At 47.5% G+C, this 21074-nt stretch overlaps 1 protein-coding gene across 3 annotated transcripts in view; it reads left to right on the top strand.

Annotated features, from left to right (window-relative positions):
* Zfhx3 (zinc finger homeobox 3) overlaps window positions 1–21074 on the top strand; it is a 264272-nt gene that overhangs the window by 27708 nt on the left and 215490 nt on the right. For 2 of the 3 annotated variants that reach the window (XR_007105362.1, XM_047527801.1), the window contains exon 1: window positions 9642–9985. The exons of the other annotated variant lie outside the window; for it this stretch is intronic. The gene's annotated coding sequence lies outside the window, so the exon portion shown is untranslated. Of the gene's footprint in view, window positions 1–9641; window positions 9986–21074 lie in introns of those variants that run through there. 3 annotated transcript variants of the gene reach the window in all.

Raw genomic sequence — 21074 nt, 5'->3', positions numbered from 1 at the left:
CTGCCGCCGCCGCCGTCGCTGCCACTGCCGGCCGGTGCCTTCCGCGCCAGGGCTCGACTTGCCGGGGACGCGGGAGCCGGATCGCAGCTCCGGGTCCGGGAGGGGGCGAGGGGGCGAGGCGGCCGCGCCATCCTCTACCTGAGCGCTCTGCGCCCTGCCCCACTGGCAGCGCCGCGAGCGCCTAGAGGGGGCTCTGCCCTGGACACTAGGGGCTCCCGGGGGCTCCGGGCTGCGCCGCCGGCCAGGGCCAGAGTTAGCCTGGCTGGCCTTTCCCGACCAGCTGAGTTGAGAGACGTCGGATCAGAGGATTCTTTTTTTTTCTTTCTTTTTTTTTTTTTTTTTTCCCCTTGCTCACGCGAATCTGGGATTGTTTACGTTCGGTTCTCCGCTCTCACCCCTCGCCTGGCTCTACTAGATGCAAAAACCACGTTCCTGAATTTTGCATTATGCATTTTAATGTACACATTTTGCATATCTATTGGAGAGTATATCTGAGTTTATTTCATGCAATGTGTTTAAATTGTGTATGGACTCAGTACTTGTAGGCTTTTTGTGCAGCTATTAAAAATATATATATATCTATATATCTGTATTTCACTTTGTGAATTAATCTGTTGCTTAGAATCTGACTTTTGTCAAATGTGCAATTCCTTCCACTATGGCAAATTCTTTGATTACAAGTGCTTTCGAAAATCACCCACTCTTAACTTTTTTCCCTCGTCTCTTTGAAGTAGGGTAAATATGACAATTTTTATTGGTCTCAATTATTGAAACTTGATCTAAGGACTGTGTGGAAGGAGGAGGCTGATTGCCTTTTTCTGGCCTCCAGTTCTACTGACTTTTAAAAGGGGGTTTGTTAAGTACCTTTGAAGAATATGACATACGGTGATCGCTTGGCTGTAATGCAAATTATAGAACATAAATTCACCTTGGAATTAAAAAAGACTTGAACCCTTTCAGTGGGTACAATTTAGGCTTTATTATATATTTTTTTAAAAAAAATACTTTTCACTCCTTAGTTTGTTGAATGGCTAGTTACAGATCAACTTATTTGGAGGTCCTTGGAAAGAAGCTTGGGAAACGGGAGAGGGGAGATTGATCACAATCTGCATAATCAATAGGGCAGCGTGCTGCAATCGTGTACCTACATTTACTGTAAATTTCTACAATATCTGCAGTGTGGGTGCTCCAGTGCCTTGCTCTGCTTCTCTGAGCAGATTTAGAAGCAGAACAACCAGAATTTACTGCCCAGCCTTCCAGAACAATATAGGGGAAGTCCATTCCATGGTAGATCATTTAAAAACTCCTTCACTTTGCTGAAGTCTGCCCCCCATCCAGTGTGTGTGTGTGTGTGTGTGTGTGTGTGTGTGTGTGAGAGAGAGAGAGAATATGTGTTCACATGTGGGGGTTTCGGATGCTGAACCCCCAAAGTGTAGGTACCCTATGAGTTTGAGAATGGTGGGAAGTATTGGGGGGTCTCTGAGGGGTGTGGATTTGCTTATGGAATTACTCCTTCAGAGGCCCTCTTCTTGTGTTATGATGTTAGGTTTCTTTTACTGTTGGAAGTAAATTAGAGATAGGAATATAAGAGAGTAATATACTTGAGATGGAAGCAATGTCAAAAGTAAGAGTTGCTGTGTGTGTGAGAATACAGACAGTTACAGTTTGTCTTGAAAGCCTGGTGGGAGGTGAATCCATATTTGGAGATGATTTTGAAATAGTCTAGCAAATGGTGCACAACAGGATTTGGTAAAAAGTGTACATGGAGTCAGTTTTGAAAGGATTGCGGTTTGGGGAGATGAGGTGTGGGCAGGAAAACCCACTGGAGGCCAGCAGCCTTCCTCCGTGTGTCTCCTCCCTTCCCCTGCCCTGGGTTTTAGTTTTTAATTACTTAATGCTGAAACGCACAGGGCTTATATAAATATTTGCAAATGCTCTTTCCTATTGATTTCTCTGAACAAACTGCCCTGCTCTGGTCCAGAGAGGAGGCGATTCAGATCTGTGGACTTTTTAAACATAAAGTCTCTGGAGGAGTGTTCGTCTGTGCATGTGTGTGTTCATGGGTAGAGTTGTAGGCATGAAGATTTTATTGTGGTGAGGGTGTGCAAAGAGAGTTTAGACTCTCAGTGGTGTGGGCTGTGAAAGCCGGCTGAAGCTGGTCCTTATGGCCTAAGCAGTTCTGACAGATGTGTGTGTGTACACACTGTGTGGGTGTCTACACTGGGGGAGCCTGAATGGTATGCAGTTAGCCCCCCAGCCCCCCATTAAATATGGAGCTGTTTTCCAGGACTCTGTGACTGCCTTCTCCTGGGGGTCACATTGAGTTCGAATCTGACCCAAGGTGCAGGAATCCTGCAATGGGGAAATAAAAGAATATACAGAAGAGGGTCAGGTCAGCTGCTCAGAGGCCAAAACCCCTACAGCTGCTTTGATTTTATTTTGTGTGTGTGTGTGTGTGTGTGTGTGTGTGTGTATTTTAGGCTCCTCCTGCCATGTTACAAATTGTGCCTCCCCCTCTCAGGTGTTTGCTCAGCAGCTTAAAGGCACCAGAGCCTCTGCCTGCATAGACCATGCTCTCAGCAACAACAGAAAACCCACAATACTGAATCCAAAACAAAACAAGGGAGGAGGGGGAGAAAAACCCCTATTGAGTTCAGGCAAATAAGGTTGGGTCTCCAGATCCGATTACAAAGCAGCTTTGAATATGCAAGACAGTGCACAAGACCAGTTATTCCAGTTACAACAAACTATTAAAAAAGAGAGAGAAAAGAAAAGGCATGTTTAGGTCCTAATTTGTTAGTACAAGGAAAAGAATCCCACATAAAGCTGCCCCCCACCCCTTTTCTTTTCTCCTCCCTTTGCTGGTTTCACACAAAATTCACTGGCCCTTTCCTGATCCATTTACTGTATAGGTTCTTTTATTAAAATCTTTTGGATTTAGAAAGATTGCTGCAAGCAACACATTTTCTGTATTTTTTTTCTCTTTATCTGAGAGGAGAGTTGGCAGGGGTTCTGTGGTTTGCAGTTACACAATATGTTATCATGTTTTTAATCACTAAATCATTGCAGTGGTTATAGATTTACAGTCTTGGGGTATTACAGAGAGGAGCAACGGCAGCTATATATATGCTTTTAAATTACATTAATGTAAACTGAGTGCCGCACTATGAATATGGTTCGCAGACTGCAGCCCCTTACCCCCTTAGTTCTTTCTCCTTCTATGATTTTTCTCCCCAAAGTACTTGTTTTGCTTAAAACTAGCCATCCCCTCCCCTTCCCTGAATTCTTTGTCTTGTCAGTGCCCCCTTCTCTTCGTTTTAGACTTTTAACCCCAGATAAGCTAAAATTCAAACTCTCAGAATGAAACTTTGGATTAGAGAAATGATAATAATAGTAATAATGATGATGATGATGGAGAATGTGGATTTCCTAAGATCCTCTTGGTTTCCATACCGACCTCCTGCATATGGATGGAGGGTTGATTGCAGATCAGAAGGTGGGAGTGGGCGGAGGGGAGGGAGTCCAGGCTTGTGGCACTCCGAAGGTCCTGTCACTGGGAGCCCACTTTCAGCTTCTGTTTTTCATATTATTATGTAACAGAATCCTTGGCAGCATTAAAAATTCAGTATTACAAGCTGATTGTAATGCTGCCTCATTAGACAGCACTGTCTGGCCTTGTATTAAGTGAAACACAGAGCATGGCTTTTACATTATAAACACCAATAAATATTAAGGCTTAGCAGAGGGGGGAAACAGCAACTGGGTTTTTGGCCCCTTCTGGTTTGACCACCCCCACCCCCACATCTCTTCCCATCATGCCCATCCCTCACCCCCCCACACCATGCTAACTGTCATCTCTTTTCTGGTTGGGATGCTGATGTGTGGACCCTGCTGACATTTTAGGAAGGCTTTTTATAGAGTTATCTTGTGTACACAAAAGGTTTGGAAGTTTGTTTTGTTTTGATCTGCAGTAAACAGGTCCTTCACTTTGCTGATGTCATTTCCGTTCATATTTGAGTTGTTTATTGTGCTTCTTTGCAGGGCCCTCTCCTCCCTCCCCTTACCTTGCTTCTCAGCCAGAGCCTGTGGCTGTCTGGGGAAGGGGGATAGGCTGTTGAGCTGCCAGGTCTAGGTTCAAAGGCTGAGGGTCACCTGTCCCTGCTGGGGAAGATACCTCCAGCTTCAAATCTGGTTAAACACTTCCATGTCCACTTGCCCTGGTATTTTCATGGCATGTGATGATTCATCCCAGTTTCCTTTCTTTGTGTCACCCCCACCCTTGCCACACCTTGTCTGTCTTTAATACATCCTTATTGTCCACTTCTCTGGGGACCCCCCCCCACCTTAAAAAAAAAAAAAACAAAACTTGTAATGACGACTTTGAGACTTTGGTTCAGTTGCAAATCCAAAGCTGGCATTAGGGACCTCATGCTATGAGAAAAAGAAACTGTTTCCAGGCCTTACCCCTGAAGCCCCCCAGCACCCTCTTCAATCCTGTTCTTCACCATTTCCTTTTATTTTTCCTATTCCTTGTCGTTTTGGAAATATAAAGACTATTCTGGTGTTACTAGAAATGACCATAACATCCAGTGTCTCTTGCTTCCATCTGATCTACGATTGGAACCCCTTCTTTAAAAAAAAAAAAAAAAAAAAAAAAAGGTAGGGTGGGCATAGGAAAGAGGAAAAGCTGACTGTGTAGGCCCCAAAGGCCTTCCTCTAATAAGATGGTGGGTTTTAAGTTTTAAAAAAATTATTTTCTTCTTTTAGGTTTAGAAATAATAGGGAGAGAGGGAAAAGCAGTCATTAGGAAGTTCCCTGAGTTGCTTTCCAACTAAGACGGGTGAAAAATGAACCAGCATTGACACTTGGCTCCCTGTGAAAGCCCCGTAACCTCTCCCCCCTTCTGTGGCCCTGGCCTTTTGTTCCTGGAGAACGGAGCTAAGGTACTTTTTCTCCCAGACCAAAGGCAGCAGGCAAGGAGTCCCCTTGTGAGCGCATCGCCTTTAGATGGCCTTCTCATGGTTATTGTCAATGCAGACTTCCCCAAACAATTGCTCCAGGGAGACACAAAAGCAAAAACATTTGTCCTATTTTTTTAACCTCTTTGTTTTAGATTTTTTTTCATCCATTCTTTAAATTTCACAGTTTCTATTTGTCTGCAGAGAGACAAACGGAACAGCATGAAGCACATTTTACCGTAGGCCTCACTGGCGATTGGAACAGCCTCAATAGAAATCCAAATTCTAAAACACTGGCTGACTTGGAGGATATGTGAAATTTCAGCTCTGGGCTCTGAAGTCAGATTAGCACAGATTTTGAACAAAAATGCACTACAGTGAAAAGATAAGAAAATGTGATTCTAGAATCCTTTGGAGGAAAGCATGAACAGGGTCATCTTTTTTGTTTATCTTCTAGTTTCCTGGCCCCTACATAGAAGTGGCTGATTGATAGGGAAGAATTGCAAACCTCAATGAAATTCTTCCTTAAAAAACAAAAACAAAAACCTGGTCTTGGTTGTTGTGTGTTTGATATCTATTAAATGGATTGTTCAAGCTCATAACTGGAAGAACTGTTGGTATATACTGTGGAATTGATACTGTGTTGAGATTTAAAAAAAAAAAAAACTAGGATTTATGTAAACAGGCAATATCCCCTCCCCCTTTCTTTTCCTCTCCTGTTTCCTGTTTCCTTTATTCTGCCTCCAACCTGCTTCCCCTCCAAGAATTCAGTGGTTTGCTTCAGGCCAGTGTAAAGGGATGTGTCAGACAGTTGGGGATGGCCCAGGATCAAAATAGGAGTTCACCTCTTTTTTTCCTTGGCCCCAAACAAAGCGCATCACTCTCTCTTATAATGTATGGACCCTGATTGCGATGCTGTCCTTAAGCATCTGTCTGCCTTTTCATTAAAATTCTCAATTTCAAGGTTTAGAAACACAAATGTAAGAATCCCCTTGGGTATAAAAGTCTTGCATGGCAAATTCTCTTTGCCCTTTCTGAAATACTTTTGTTTAAAAAAAAGGGGGGGGGCAGTATGTAAGCTCTTAATGTTTAAAGCTGTTTTAAGGCAAATTCTGTATTTTTTGCTTTCTTCAGACTTGGGCTTTACAACTTAAAATGATTCGGGGGGAACTCTTGAATCACGGCTCTAAAAAAAAAAAAGGGGGTTACTCATTTGTATGTATCATTGACAGATTTAGGGGCTGAGCTGGAAGGGTGGGTAAGTAAACTAGATGACGCTCTGCCTATGATTTGGGCATCAAAATTAATCTATGGAATTAGCACTGCAGTGATACACAGAGGCCTCGAGATTTGTGTCAGAGAAATGTGAATCAAAATGTGTGTGTAGGCCTTGGTGCTTCAGCCTCCACGGGCTCTGTAGGCCAGCGAGCAAGGGCTGTTTGGAGCAAATCCCGCCCTCTGTACCATCCCAGGAAGGCCTGGCCACCTAGTGGGTACCAGGCCTTTAAATAAAACTGCCTCAAAATGATGGGGTGAACTCAGGCCATGGAGTACAATTCAAATGTGTCATTTCTTTCAGGGACATTTGTTTGTGGCTTTTTGCCCTTTGCTAGGATTTTCTTTGTTAAAGCCTCCAGATTATTTAAGCACAAGTTTTGAAATCAATGTGGATGTATAATTTAATAAAAATAGAAGGATCTGGAAGAACACACAAATCTACCTAAACCCAGTTGTGCTGTGAAGAGAGGCCAGTATGCTGACATCCAGTGGATCTTCGCTCAGAGATCATATTTACCTTTGCCGAAGTGAAAGGATACAGCATTAGAGAGAGCTTGTGTGGGGCGGGGGAGGGAGGGAGAGGAGGGCAGGTTTGGCTGGGTTGGATCATTGTAATTTGCCAGCCAGCTAAGCGTTAGGGGGCAGGCCTCTGGCTTGGAGAATGGGTAAGGGGAGGAGTGGAGAAGGGGTTCGCCTTCCGTGATTTATTTTTAAATATTTATCCTTTTGGCTGTTGCCAGTTACGCTTTCCAGAGGAGACAAGACTGGGTATGGAGAACTTCGAGGGAAGAATCGCCTCTTCTGAGAGTGGGTTTATTTGTCAACAGTGTTCAGGACGGAGCGATGAGAATGTCAGGTTGTCACTGCTGGGTAGGCCGTGGGTTTAACATCAGGCAGCTGCCCTGGGAAGAGCTGAGCTTTTCAGAGCTTGGAGGATAGAATTTGCTGCATGTATTTCAGAGAAACTGTTCCTTCCACATGTCAGTTCAAAAGTTGCAAATTACCTCTGAAGACGTCTTGTTTTTGTTAATGGTGAAAATAAGTTTTAGTGGGTGTAGCATCCCAGTGCGTGCAGTCCCTTACATTTATATTTGTACAGAGGCCGTACATTACCCGCCGGTGGCTTACCTGTCAAATTTTTCCTGGGAACAAAGGCAGGCTTGAGTAGGCCTCACCATGTGTGAAGCTTTTGTAGGATTAAGATAAAGAAAATGGACCCAGGGTCATTCTTAGTTCTGTTTATCTGGCCTCTGAGGTGCAGGAGGCTGGTCACCCACAGCCTAGGACAGTGGCAAAATTGGGCTAGGTCCCCTCAGGATTCTGCCACCACCTCCCCATCCTCTCAGATTACTTAGACCTTGTTTTTTGGGTTTTCCATCTTTGATTTTATTGAAGGTATTTATCTGTGGCCCCACCAACTTCATGATGTCACCAAATTGCAAGGTTGTCCCCCATTCATAAAAGTTAAGACCAAACAGCCAAATAAGATTTTCCGTGAGTATCAATGTGTTCTCATTGTCTGAAACTTAATCAGCTGGGCTGTGGGTTGCTTCCCGGGGAGAAGCAGGGGTCTGCAGTCTTCATTTTCCTGAAGAGATTTCCGGGATGTCTCTGCACGGTGGGCCACCTTGCTTGCGTTATTGTTAGCATCATCACCTTCATGTATTATTCATAGTCACTTTTTCAATTAAATTATTAATTGGTTTTCTTTAAGGTGTTCCTGACTCATGTGGCTAACATAAATAACAGTGTGTTTTGAAAACACCACCTGTTCTTAGGCCCGAGGTCAGGCGGTCTGCGAGCAGCTCTGCAGTGACCATGCTCTGGTTTATAAAATCCTCCTCCTCCTCCACTTTCCTTTTTGGCTCTCCACGCCCCCACCCCATCCCTACTCCCTCTCCTGTGACTGAATTTGGCTTGTGCCCTCCTTTGTCCCTAATCGGACATGATTCCCTAGAGGCAATCTTTTTCCTCCCAGGGCCCTAACAGGGGAAAAAAAAAAAATTTTTTTTTTTTTCAGTTTCTTTTCTGGACTAAAATGTAGAGAGGGGTTGGTTGTCTGTACCCAACAGGTTATTGACATAATTTGAACGTGAATTATATTGCACAAAATGCCTTCTGCACAAGGACATGGTGTTCACCAGACAAGCATCCCTTTTCCTCCCTGTTAGTGTGTGGGTAAAGCTAATACGATTCCATACATCCTGCTCTTCACCTGGTGAGCTTATTATATTTCTAACACTTGCATGGTTCATTATTGTGCGGTAGGAAGAGACTCTCCAGGCTGTAACGCCAGCCTGGGTGGGTGGTTTTCAGAAAGGGAAAAGACAGGTGTCTTTTTTCTGTGCTGAGAGCATCCAGAGTAGATTCAGGCCGAGGGTGGGATTCTGACGGGGAGGACAGGGAACTTCCGGTGAGATTTCTATAGTGCTGCCTTTGCATATCAGAATGGAAAAGGTGACTTTGGGGAGATATAAAAGTGTCCAGCAGTCGCTTTGACCAACTAGGATGTCTGCATTAACTTTGACCCTGGTGGCAGAATCTCCCTGGGAAGGGCATGATCTCTGCCATCTCTGAAATAATGTGGCTTTATAAGGCGAGTCTCCTTAAAGCATGTAATTGTCAACTGCAGCTCCTTTTCTTGTCACTTCTTTTCTTCCTCTTTGCCTAGCACTCTCATTTTCTTTTCTCCCCACGGTTCAAAAACTACCCTTAAATTCTCAATGGAGAGCCAGGGATGTTTTTATAAGTTTCTGCAGCTGAAAAACAGAAGTGTTCTGTAAAGCAGTTAATAGGATGGGTGTGTGTTTCAAATAAATTCCTGTCCACATTGGCTAATGTCCCCATGCTAGAGTGGCCTGGCTCTGACGCGGACAGGGCCCAGAGACCGATGGCTTCGGTTCGGAGGCCCCAGGCTGCTTTTTGTGGCCGAGGGCACGTCCCTTTCTTCTCGCCTGATTCTAGGCCGGCCCCTGACTTTTGACGAGCGAGGGGTCAGCGCCTCCGGGAGGACCCGGCTTTGTTCCCGCCGGGGTGGCGCAGGCCGGGCCGCCAGGGCCCCTTGTCCCCGAGCGGGCGGGTGCGGCCCGGCCTGCCCTGAGGCCGGAGCCCGGAGCGAGCGCGGCCCAGAGCTCGGGCCTCCGGCGCCCGTGTGGGTCCCCGGGTCCCCGCGGGCGGGCGCGGCCACCGCCAGCAGCCCGGCCTGCGCCCGGCAGGACTGTAGATGTCAGGCTTTGCCCGGGGAGCCTGGCGGCGGCGGGGCTGCGAGTTTCAAATTAACCTTCCGCTTTGTTGCTGTGTAATGTGGATCCCCGAAGGCCCCCCGCCCCGCCCGCCCCCCTTCCCCGGGCGGTGCGCGCCGCAAACTGCGAGTTGAGCTTCATTTACATAAAGCGATTCCGGGCGGGCGGGCAGCGCGGAGGCGGCGGGCAGGCCGGGGACCGGGACGCGAGCGCCGCGCCCCGTGGGTGAATCCCCGCCGCGCCCGGGGACCTCCCTCCCGGGCACCGGCCGGCCGCCAGCCCGGCCGCCACCATGAGCCCCCCTCCCCTGCCCGCGGCGCCCCTGCTCCCAGCCAGCGCCACCTCGGAGACCCGGGGCCAGCGGGAGGTGGGGAGAATGCCGCCTGGGGTGGGTAAGTTCGGGGCGCTGGTGCCGCTGGAATTTCCCGTTGTCGCGCAAGGCGGCGCGGCCCCCGGACCTGCGAGTGCCTCCTCCCTCCGGAGGTGTGCGGAGGCTTTGTGTGCCAGGTGAGTGCAGCCCTCCCCCGCCGCCCGCCGCGCGCAGCCGGCCTAGCGCTGCAGGCAGGTGCCGCGAGTCTTGGCTGAACTTCCCATTCTCTTGGGGCGTGTGGGGGAAGGGCAGGCTGGATGCACTTGAACTCCGAGACTCCGGTTGTAACCTACCTGGGGTGGGAGCGTCTCAATTCTACTGGGCACAGAGTGCAGTCCTTCCTCTTTCCCTCCCTCCCTCCCCTCTCTCCTCCCCGGCGGGCCTCTTCGTCTCCTGATTCTGCTTTGGGATTAGTTCCTGCCTTCTGAAATAATTGTGCTGCTGGTGCCACTTGGAAGTTTGGGTTTCTCTGCCTAAAAATGCACCCTTTTCAGCCCCAGAGAAGTCGCTGGTCAGTTCGAAACAATGTGAAGAATGCGCCTGTTGAGGAGTAATTAAAGGGGGAATCCGAGTGTCGGAGCTGGAGGGCACCTTTGGAGATCATCTTGTCCACCCTCTAATTTTAGTTTGTTCTCACTCTGGAAAAACCAGAGCAGCATTTATTTCTTGGGGGAGGGTGTGTGTGAAGGGAGAGCTAAGATTTTTGTCTTGTTAAAGGAAGAGGAATGCCCAAGTTTAGGTCAGTGTTAGAAAAAAATCCAAAAGTAGTCTTGGTAGACTCGGAGGGAAAGGAGCTTTCTAGAAAATGGTTCTTTCTGCTTCGGATATGCCTATTTAGGATGGGGAAACACCTGGAGGGCAAAGACCACAGCCCTGTGCATGGTGCATTCTGAGAGGGAATTGCCCTTACAGGGTGTCAAACTGGTTTAAAGGATGTGCCCGTGAACAGGTGAATTCAGGAGGGTCAACCCTCCCCCCCACCCTCTATTTGTGTCATTTAACAGGTCGTGGAGACTCTCTAAAAGCCACTGACAGCCTCAGAAAGGACAGAAGCCCCACCTGGGCACAGAGAGAAGGCCTGTCCTTCAGGCTGGGGCCTGCACAGGGAAACACATCAAAGCAGAGCAAGGGAAAAGCAAACTTAAGCCTTGAAGGTAGATAGTGAGAAAGTTACACGTCATCTTATTTCATCTCATGCTTTGAGATCCTTGGAGACAAGCCACTAAATAAATAGAGTATAATTTAAAGCTCACCCTAGCTGGGGGAACTCTTGTTTCTCTGCCATCAAGCAGCAGGTGCAAGTTTGTAGAGTTGGCCCCTAGAGTCCCCTCATTCCTAAATTCAGGAGGTGTCAAACCTTCATGTTCTTTTAATGGCTGTGGTTTCTGGATAGGTTTCAAGGGAAACCCTAAAAATCACGAGTTCCAGTGGGCTGGGCTGGAGGGGGAAGCCCGAGAGCTGTAGTCCAGACTGGAGACTGCATTTGATAGGAAAACATACACCTTCCAAGGTAACCTGATCGAGAAAGGCTGCAGCTGGGAACGTGGGCCTGTTTCTTGTTATCAGAACAGCCACTGGCGACCTGAGATTCTGAATCTTCTTGTTACCCAAATGTGAGGAACCGGGAACAGAGGTAGAGTGTCAGGGGAGTCAGGAGACCATGGTTCTCAATCATTTGAGGGTTTTGAGAATGGGGTCTTTGGAGAGAGGTACATACCTGGGTGTTGGCACATCTGTATTTGTGTTCATTCTGTTGCAAAGGGACCCTGAAGGCGCCTTTTCAGAGCGCTTGTAGCCATGAAGGCCAAGAGCAACTTTCCCTCTCTGCCTTCCTTAAATTACAGGACGAAGGAAATTGTCTGCATTTGGTTTCCAGCGTAGTTTTCAGAAAGCATGTAAAGTGCCTCTCAGAATGGGCTGGGGTCACACTTGGTCTTTTATTTAATTGCACAAGTGTTATTTAACAACATGGGGCAGATGCAGAAGCAAGCACTTTTACACTTTAAAAACAGTCCTTTTGGAATCGCAAGAAATTAAGTGACTTGGAGACCTTCTGTCTTTATGACATGGGTCATTTCCCTTTCCCAACTCTTTTTTCCTCCTAAATGGCTACACTTTCTATGGGATAGAGCTACTGTTTTCCATTTCTCCTGCAGACAGTTTTGATTGACAGGGAACCATTGAGAAACACTTGCTAACTATTCCAGAACAAAATAAACCTTAGCTGCTTCTGCAACCACCTGAAACTTTAATTTTGGTTTCTTTCCTTCTGTCTTTTATTTGCTCAAATGAATACTAGGGGAGGGTGGAAGGAGACCCAGATAAAATGGTACTCCCAGCAGGTGTCCCAACCTGGCAGTAAAGTGCCTCCTTCTTGCTGCTTTGGGATTGGATTTAACTGCTGTGTAAACTCAGTGCCAGTTGGACTGCCCAGTGGCGAGGAGCTAAAATAAACAAGATTTCAGCTTTCATCATCATGACGTTAAACGATGGCTCCCAGGCGCTCTCGGGACAGGGCGGGCACACCTTGGTTGACCCAGGGATGGGTGGTTCATTAGAATAAGTCTGTGATTGCAGACTGCTAGAAAAGTATCATCTGGGGCTGGTGGTGATTTGGCTTAGTTCCTTTAGTGCTGGTCGCCTGTGGTGTATGGGAAACATGTCCTTATTGTCACCATGTGGTAGTGTTCCTTTTTAGCATATCTTTTAAGGGTTAGGGCTTTTAGGCTTCTGAAGTGTTAATGTAAGAGCCTGGAAATACTTGAGGGCCCACAGCAGATTTTTACCTAGGACATTATTTTTATTACAAAGTTGCAAAAGTATCATCTTAAAAACAATCACTTAAAGTGACTAAGCAACATTTTATAAAAGTATGGGGAATTGTATGAAAAGTATGACGGCAAAGAAAGCAAGTTGTCTTTATTGGCACCCTTGAAGAGTAACTAGTTTGCTTCTCAACCCAAGGGATCTAGCCTTGTCTTGGCAGGTGGGCAGTGGTGATCCTGGCCTGGAGAAGCTCCAGCAAGCTCCACCCCAATGCTTGCCAGCACTACAGGGACAATGCACCTGATGCTCAGGAGCCACCTCGAGAAGTACAATACATGCTGTGGTTTACGCTTTCATTTGCTATTAAAATGGTTGCTTGCTTGCTGTTAGCCTGGCCTATTTCCGTAACGTTGGGGCCTGTTGACCTGCTCTGGTTCCCAAGGCTGGTGTAATTAACCAGAATGGGGGCGTTACCATAGAACACAACAGGAAGGCAGATTCCATTACAGTGAACTTCACAGGGTCATCCAAATGCTCTGAGATGAGAATTTGGTGTAATGGTCATTGTTAGAAATCATAGCACAGCTTAGAATCACCATCCTCTGCCTGAGTTAAAGATTGTGGTTAGGGAAATGGAAAACCAGTTCTAACAGAATCCAGGAAAGGATATTCCTTTGCAGGAGCTAGTCTTAATCAGATCCTGAGTGTGCTTATTCTGTCCAAAAGCACAGTGTCCTGCGTCCTTGGGCCACTCAAATTGAGAAACAAACACACAGAAGCTAAGATTGCATCAAACTGCCCCAAGGGAGAGACCCAGGCAGAAATCTTGGCTCATTGGCAAGCCGCTTTCAAAATCCAGATTAAGGAAAAAAACTACCAAATCAACAACTGTCGGATTTGTTTTCTATATGATTTAAAGTTGGCTGCCAGACTGTTCTCTTTGAACATGTGGGAAGTGACAATCAGATGTTAGATGGCTTAAAAATTTTTTTTTGGTTAATATGGTAAATGACTCCTGTATGGACAGGAACTGGGGACTGAGGGAAAGCAAGGCTTAGCTCTGATTGACAGCAGCATTGTGCTGATGTTTCAGAAGCAGTGACACAACTGGATTTTTTTTTTTTTTTTTTTCCCTGATTTTCATTCTTTGGGTCAGAGGACAGGGAACAAGCCAGTAGTCTAGCAGTGACAGGTGTGTTTCTAGAGAGTTCTTTGCCCAAGGAAGTTGCCTTGGCTCCTTATATGTAACACTTGATGTCTTTTTTCTTTGATGTCTCTGCCTTTCTTTCACCCTTAATTCCTAGAGTTTTCTTGCTTTTGTAAGGCTAAGCATGCAACTAAAACAGGAAAAGAGATGGAGAAAGTTTGCCAGGTGGTAAATTGGGCTCCATTTCATAGCAGGACTTCTGTTTTGTTGGTTTTAACCCCAAGCTGGGCCCCTCAGGGAAATGCCTGGGCTGTACCTGCCTTCCGGGCAAGCCCTTCTTCCTTTCCAGGGGAGGGTCACCGTGTGCGCTTGTCAACAGGAGGATTAGTGGGGAGGCTTGGTGTGCATGTCTCCAGAGGGGCCTGAGCCTGCCTGTCCTGGGGGAGGCCTGAGGTGCCTCAGCTGCCCACTCTTTGAACTTTGGTATTAACACATGTACTGACTCTTAAGATTTTTCCGTGCTCTTCTCTTCCCTCCCTGGAGTCGGGTCTGAGGCTTCCAGGGAAGGAAGAAAGGTGGGTCAAACACGGGCTACCCGACCTACCCTTGCCCCTTGTGGCTGCGCCCCATTCAGGACTGAAGCCATCCAATCCCCTGCTCAAGGCCGCTCTCTGTGAAGATGGGGAAGGGCGGGGGTCTTCTCCCCTCTTGTCCTGCTTAATTTGGGGGATGAAGTGAATCCCGTGGTAGCCCTGAAGTCTCTCTTGACTATTTATCTTGAATTTAATCTGAACTAGGTCTTTGGGGGCAACAGTTAGGAACTTGGGAACTATCTTCAGTCATCTGCAGGGAGACTCAGGCTGGAACCAGGCTGGCTGGCTCCGCTGGGCTGTGTGAAAAGACGGTGGAATTTTCGTCTGCTGCTGATTTCACGCACTGTCCTGAAAGTGATTTCGGCCACAAACCTTTGATCTGGGAATGAGACCCCTGCCCCCATGCTTCTGGAGATAGGAGTTAGGGACTACTCTTTGTACACTGGGGGTCGGGAGGGGTGTTAAAGAGTAGGGTTGGGTACCTGGGGGCTTTGGAGGGTTGACTATATCAGGGACAGGCAGACTGGCAGGGGCGATGTGTGGGCTTCTGAATGGGTAGGAAGGATTCTTCTTAAGGGCTGAACTGCTTTGCTGCAGTGAGCAGTTTTGCTCATTTCTTGATAGTTCCTGACTCTATCCAAGAACGTGACTGTGGACAAATTCTTCTCAAAGTATTAGTTGACTTAGATTTTGAAGAGACTTTTTTTTTTTTTTTTTTTTTTTTTTTTTTTTTTTTTTTTTTTTTTTGGTGATGCTGGGGATGGAACCCCAGGCCTTGTGCATGCTAAGCAACCACTGTACCAACTGAGCTGTATGCCCAGTACCTTGACTTAGATTTTGGACAAACCATCTCCTGTACAAGTGTGTGTCCTAGGCTCTGCATTTCTGCATTGACATCCAGTTCAGAGGTGACCCTGAGTCTTCTGGTCCAAGTGGACTGAGATCAGCTGAGGGTAGAAAAGACCAAGGGGCTTAATTTGATATTTGATTTCAGCCCTGAGGCCCCCCCTCCCCTCCCAAAGTCCCGTAAAAACCTGTTCAAACATAGACATCTCCCTTCAGTGTCTAAAAAGTTCTTTTTCTAGAGTCTGTACCGTAAGTCTATAAAAAGTATATATGTAGAGACCTGAACTTATTTGCTTCCCACACTTATGGTCTCTGAGTGGCCTATTTTGGACAACTTTTCTTTTCCTGACAACTTTGTCCAGTGGAAATACGTGGAAAAGCCTGTGGGTTCTTATTTTTTTTTTCCTGCCTGTCAGCAACTTTTTTTTTTTTTTTTAAACAGTTTTTCTTAACTGCTCAAGAAACAATGCAAGTCTCTTCCACCATTCCAGGACCTGTTTCCTAAAATGCTCTTTGGCTCCGGGCCTTGGTTCTTAATGTACATTTGGCTGGTGGGGGAGTGGTTTCTGCTTTCCTTGCAGCCACCCGCTCTCGGTGGAATATCTGCACCCTTGTTAAAGTGTCGAGTCAACTTTTGGACACGTAAAGCAGAGACCTCTGGTTTTCAGCTTGGGTGTCAGAAGGCTGATGTCACTCTTAAAATGACGGCTTTTAAAATACGTTCTCTGTTCTGCCGGGGTCTTGGAGGGTGTCATTTATGTGGTATGGAGCTGTTGCCAGGCACTCCAGAGGACTTTCAGTCTGTGTACCTGTCTGTCTGAATGGGTGCTCCCAGGGCCCAGATTGCTCCCTCTTTCACAAGATTGTATTTCACCCACTTTTAAAATGTAGTTCCCAGTAAAGAATGGCCAGTTGAAAATGATAGGATTCCCCCACCCCATGCCTTTTCCAAAGAGTAAATTGAAGCTCATGGGTGTCTTTGGGGAAAGCAGAGAACTTTTACACCTGTTAGGAAAGGGCTGTCAACTTATTTTGCCTTTACTGGGGAAACTAAGAATTGTCTAGACAGGGGAGAAGTAGGGTGAGAGAAATCCTGGTGCCAACTCCCAGATGTTTTCCTGGAGGGAGGTGTGGCCTTCCTCATTGGAGAAGCAGAGATGAATCGGGAGAACTCCCTCTTGGGAAAGCTGGCCTCTGCTCTCATCACTCTGCTCCAAGTCTTACTCCTCTGCTGAGGCCATTGATGAGAGGCTCAGCACTGCTGCAGCCTAAGCTGTGTGACTGTAGGCAAATCACTTAACTTCTCTGAGCCTTGCTTATTTCATCTGTAAAACAGGCCTCCCCCAGGGAAGGCAATGAAATAGGAAACAGGTCTTCACCTTAAGTTACTTAGTGCATTGAGTAGCCTCTCCATTCATGTTAGTTCCTTTCTCACATCCTTTCTCCCTTCTATTTTGTTCCTGCTTAGGGCCTCTGCTACCTGTCTTCTCCCAATACCCTGTAAGAAATAAACTAAGAGGTCCAGCGTTTCTTCCACTCTTCCCCTCTCAGCTGAGACTACCTACAACCAACTCTTTTTCGCATCCTGCGACTGTTCCATGTGATGCACAAGGGGCTGTAATAGATACAGTGTCCCCCCAGCCAGACACCCGCCTGCCCCCCACCACCCAGGCTGGCAGGCGGCCTTCTAAGTGAGCAGCCCACTCAATGACCCACCTAGAGAGGCCTTCCCGGGCTAGCTTGTATATGCTAATAGGCCTGACTTGTCCTGGCTTGTTTGTAGTGATTTGTGGAGGCATTTATATGCAAATACTATCAACTTGCTGAGTTAATTATCATGTGCCTCCCCCACCCCTCCTCATGGCCTCCCTGCCGCCTCTTCTCATCAGCCCAGCACTCTTCAGTCCTTGCCTCCTCCGGCTGTCGCTGTCCCCATCTTGTACCTGCAGACCCAGTCACGGCTCCTGTATAGTTCTGTCGCCCGGCGTGGTGGACCCGGCAAGCCTCCGTTCAGGGGGCCCTCTCGCGCAGGCACGCCTGGCCCGGGTTGCCCCAGCCTCAGACCCCACTCTTCACCAGCTACCTTGAAAAGGAGAGCTGCCCAGATGTAGCCATCCTTGACCCTCCTTCCCCAGTCTGCAAAGCTCTGATGATCGTTTTAAAGTTACTATTTTCATTTTCTCATGTCGTTTAGACCACTGCATCTTATTACCAATTCTGAACCCCAGAGAGGAGCCATTAAACAGAGGGATGTCCCCTCCTGCCCCCTACCCTGGAAATTGGAGTGGACCTTGGACCTAGTTTCCTGGATGTTCTGGACTGTTGATACTTGGGGGCGTCTGGTTCCTCAGGGCTCTGGGCCTGTGTATTCTTGTATTATCATGGGCTCCTCCCCGCTTGATGCCAGAGCACCCCACCCCCACACAGGACAACCAGAACTGCCTCTCAGAATCCATTACCTGGGAGGTGAAATCCCCCCAGTGGAGACCCACTGGGACAGAGGCTGCATGCGTTTCTTCTGGATGAAAAGATGGCAGGTTCCCAGCCTTCTGCCCAGTTGGACGTACTCACTGCAGCCTCTGAGCCTCTGCGTAAGAGCCCAGCAGCTTCTGAGTTTGACCCATCTGATAAGTTAGATGTTACTGTTTGCTTCACACATGCCGGGCAAGGGCCCTGCCCCTGAGCTACAGCCCCAGTCCCTCTCTCTCTTTAAAAGGAGTTTTGTGTTTATTCTCTGAATGGTAGGACCTTGGCCGTGCAGCTGTGGAATGGAGCCGAGGCCCCAGGAGCTGGGCCGCTAATCTCTGGGGAAGCTCCCCCGCCTCTGTGGGGGAGGCCCTCTGGGCAGCACCCTGGGCCCGGCCTGGAAGGACGGTAAATATTCCGAGGGCTCAGCATACGCTCTCACACCGCATGGACTAATGGTCTGGGTTAATTTTGTATACAAGGTCCCTTTTGTTGGACAAGGGGGTGAAAGTCCACAGCTGTGACCGGAAATAGGGGACAGGCCTACTGGGATGACCTTGTTTTGGAAAGTCTAAATGGAATACTAATGGCTGAGATCTGAGAGGGTGATGTATGTGTGTGTTTGACTGGGCCTACAGATAAGGTGAAGAGTATTTTAAAAGTTACTTTAGTGCAACCTCCCAGATAACCGCATGCCTGGGGCCAGTTACAATTTATGGCCAGCTGGTAGTCACGGCTGTGTGTCCGCCTCACTTTATCTATTGAGTCCAGGCTCTGTAGCTTAACTGGTGGTGCCCTGTTTGTTTATTTTATCTTCTTTTTTTTTTGGGGGGGGTGGTGATCAGATTTTGTTAGTGAAACATAATAGAATTTTACGATATAGAGAGCTGTTGTATTTTCAGCTACTGAATGCCTTGGGACGTATTGCTCCTTCCTGTCCCTGATGATAATGGGCACCAGGGTGTTGCATTCTAGAGGTTCCAGGGGCCTGGGGTACAGGCCCCCATCTTGTACAGTGCCACCAGCCTGCCAAAGATGCAAGCCAGGGCAGGGGTGTGGAGGAATTCATGGAGCTGCAGGCCCCAGCTTTCTTTCATCTCTGAGGTCAGCCTTTTCCTGATGCCTGGACTTAGGGGATCTTTGTCCCTGGGCTGTCCAGTATGCTCAGCACACTTGCCTGGTCCACAGCATAGCTTTGGATGGTGAGTTCCCACTTTATCTGGACAACAGAGAAGCAGTGGTATTTCATGGCACCCCTTGGGTCTTTTATCCCTAGACTGATCCAGCTGCCTTCATCTAACATTTTACCAAGTCACCATGGAATTCTGGGGATATGTTTAAAAAGTGACTAGATACCTTCCTCCCCACTCCAGTACTCTCAAGGAGGGACTGAAAAACTTTATTTTTGGAAAAAGTGGCTTGCGTGGACTTCGCTTTTAATAATTAGATTGTGCCAATTGGGCGTTGCTCAAATCTTGAGATGTTTTGTATTTGTACTTTGACAAGGTGTAGTTTCGGGGGGTCTTTTATCTGGGGAGACAATAAGGATAAAATGAAAAGTTATTCTGATCTTTGAACTTAATCTACAGACATAACTTCTTGGTGGATAACTCAGAAGAGGAAGTTTGTGCGGATATTTATATATATATTTATTTATTTACTTACTTAGGGCAGGGGATGTGGCCTTGGGTTCCTTCAGACCCTTCACTTCACCTATTCCCTAAGCCACAGCCATCTGCTTTAAAAAAAATTATTTTTTCATTTTAAATCCTCAAAGACAAAGGGACCTGGAAGCTCAGACCTGTCCTGCCACATTCCTGAGTAATTTGGTTTTGATTAACCCAAGGAGAGAAGTTGGTTTCTCCTAGCGACGAGGGACTGACGGAGGGGATCAAAGCGCCAGGAGGGGCAGTTCCCCTAATACACGCAGTCCCCCTCCCCCTCCCTCCTCCTCCCTCCTGCTGCCCCTCGCCCCCCCCCCCTGCTTTTCATCCTCCTCTGCCTGTGCCCCCACCCCAGGCCTTTCAGCCTCCCCCTCTTCAGAAAACCCAAGCAGGAGTTGTTTCCACTTTTTGACTCCTGGACGTGAAAGTGTCTCGGAGCTTTGGGTGGACCAACCAGGGAGAACCCCCCTTCTTCCTCCACTCTTTTCCCCCCACAAAGCTGCAGAGCACATTCCTGTGCTAATCCTGCTGCTGGAGGAATGCAAATGGCTGTAATTGTGTGCCCCAGGATGGGCTGACGCATCTGGGCAGCTTTTCTTCTTTGAGGAGGTGGCTAAAAAGTTCATTTACATAGAGAAATGAGCCTGGCCTTGTGATCCCTCGTGGTAGAATAGGCACTTTCTAATAGGAAAGGGGCCGCATCTGTGTTGTCTGTGCCTCCCTCCCCCTTCCCTCCCCACTTCCAGGGTGTGTGCACGCGCCTGCGCACACCAGGATCCTGCTGGGCAAGCTTTAGGGGAAGGGCAGTTAAAAGGGAGCACTCTGCTCTTGATAGTAAGAAATCAAGCTGGAGTAGGAGGCAGGCCTTGTCCCGGGTAATCCTCCTATGAAACCACCGCCAGCAACTTGCCATTATTGTTTGAGGCATGCGTGGGGCTCCAACACCATTGATAACATCTTGGAGGAGCCCTGCCATTCTCTTGGGCTGGGCTAGCTGCAAGGCACGTCTGACCCCACCATTTCTCTTCATCTAACTCGTACTTGCATTTTAGAGTTGGGTTATTTGGATATTAAGATTATTCAACCCAATTACAAGTGTCCCTTAGAAGTTGGTACAGTGTAGCTTTAGGGCAGTGTTCAAGGTAGACAAGAAAAATCTGTCCCACTCCTAACCAGGAACACTCCCTCCCACCTGGATCTGAAGTTGACAGGCAGGCAGAGGTTCTAGAACAGAACTGTCCAATAGACACGCAGAGTGAGTCAGGTAGGGTAATTTAAAGTTTTCTAGGAGCCACATTCAAAAGTTAAACAAGTGGCATTTATTTTAATATATTTTATTTAGGGTATTACAATTTTATCATATAAACATGGAATCCACATAAAGAAAAGGATTAATGGGATGGCCTTGTTTTGGTATCAAGTCTTGGAAATCCTATGTGTATTTTATACTTGCCGCACAGCTTATTTGGCACTAGCCACGTTTCATAGGCTTCGAAGCCACAAAGGGCTGGTGGCTACCTCCTGGACAGGGCAGGACGGACTAAAAGACCTGCCCTGACTCCTGAGGCATTTGGGAGATGCAGTGGAGCCGCCCGTCATCTCCTGCCACCAGCTGCTTCCATTTGCTGGGGCTCGGGGTGCAGGTTATGTCTGCACACCCGCACCCGCAACATCCCCTTGGGACCGTTCGGAGGCAGAATTGTGATGCTGGTGTGGGTAGATGTTTCCTGCTTCCTGATGTACA

This window comes from Sciurus carolinensis, chromosome 16 (assembly GCF_902686445.1).
Source record: "Sciurus carolinensis chromosome 16, mSciCar1.2, whole genome shotgun sequence".
Classification (NCBI taxonomy): Eukaryota; Metazoa; Chordata; class Mammalia; order Rodentia; family Sciuridae; genus Sciurus; species Sciurus carolinensis.
The sequence above is the reverse complement of the archived record's forward strand: the minus strand, read 5'-3'. Positions and strand labels throughout refer to the sequence as shown.